The sequence below is a fragment of the Larimichthys crocea genome, chromosome XI (genome assembly GCF_000972845.2).
Source record: "Larimichthys crocea isolate SSNF chromosome XI, L_crocea_2.0, whole genome shotgun sequence".
In the NCBI taxonomy this organism is placed as follows: Eukaryota; Metazoa; Chordata; class Actinopteri; family Sciaenidae; genus Larimichthys; species Larimichthys crocea.
This window is the reverse complement of record NC_040021.1, coordinates 5,815,663-5,817,276: the sequence shown is the minus strand read 5'-3', so window position 1 is coordinate 5,817,276 and position 1,614 is coordinate 5,815,663.

Below are 1,614 nucleotides of genomic sequence, written 5' to 3'. Positions count from 1 at the left end.
CTCCCCCCCCGCAGAACGGTTTCACGCGGCTCAGAGTCACTGCTCACACAGCTGTGTTGGAAGAACAAACCAAACAGTGAAGTGATCAGCTCTGACTCGAGTAAAAGCACACAAATTCAAGAGGACATGCGTTTAACAGAATTAAAGATACTGTTTACATCCCGGATCCATTGCTTTGTAAAATGTAAAAGGTATGAAAAAGACATTTGCAGTGAACAGTATTAAAGTTTCTGAAATAAATAAATGCTGTATCGATTGTGGGCTGTGCGACTTGTTTGTGTTTCTGCACTATGTTGCTTTTTTTTTTCTAACTGTTTCATCTCTTGCTTTACGCTTTTTACAGCAGCATGTCTATACAAATCTGACACGTTAACCGCCTCTAGGAGTTCAATGCAGGAGTAGAATACTCTATTTAACTAAATAAAACACTGCCACCTTGTTGTGACTTCTCGACTTACCAAAGCTAGTTCTCAGTAATTACTAAAATTGTGTATTTTATTTGTCAGTGTCGTGTGTGTGTATCGAGCATGATACAGCGATAACGAGCTGTGCTTAAACTGTAAATCGTTGTTTTATCATTTTATGTTTCATGGCTTGAGTTGGAGATTTTATAAAAGATTCCTGATAGAACCGTGCAAACCAAAATGCCACATTAAAAGTGAGAAAGGTCGATTTTGTGCACAATTAACCAACTGTTAAAGAGCTGCAAATGATATTTAGAAATATTTCTGTCAAAAAATAGAGACCAATAGAGTTTCAACATATTCCTGATTATGTAGATATAAAGCACAATATATTAATACACTGGAGTGCAACACACTACTACTGTACTAGTAGTAGAATTGTAGAAGCAGTAGAAATTGACACAACATAATAATAATAATAATAAAAAATATTACAATTAAAACGTTTTGTGCAGTAGAGGAGAGTAAAACATAAGTTTACTACTATAAACTATACAGTATGCAGCATACAGTGCAATACATATTTTTATTTGCATAATATTCGTCTAAAAGAGTTTAAACCTTTTCCTGAGTAAAGTGGTTTAGTGAGAAGAATTTGTGTTTGTATTATTGTATATGTAAAATATAGAAATAGTAAATAATTACATTTTTAAAATACAGTTCAATAAACACCTCAAACTAAAGATATTGAATTTTCTAATAATTCTTTCATATGTGAGGCGTCGCTTGTTTGTCCCCCTCATACACCAATAACAGCTTCCCCTCTAACTGTCACTCAGAGGGGAAGTGGATTTTCTTTCTCCTGCAGAGCTGCTGTCTGATTGTATCTACCAGTGAGTAACTGGAGTGAGGACAGAGGCTACAGGTCTGGGATTTGGACTGTGTCCGCCTCGGGCTCTTATTGTCCTGCTATCATGCTGATTTACCTGACTGCACTTTAACTGCTCTCACAGCCGGAGCCGGAGCCAGAAGCCACCTCCGCTGTGTTTTCCTCATTACAGTTGGTCACCACTGCTGAAAGAGACAATTGGAAACGAGGCTGATTTAGACTCTTCTGTGCATCCTATATGTGCTGTCCCATATAGGGCTTTAAAAAAGATGAATAGAAACAAGCATGTTACAATATCTGACCCTGAAAACAGTAAATGCT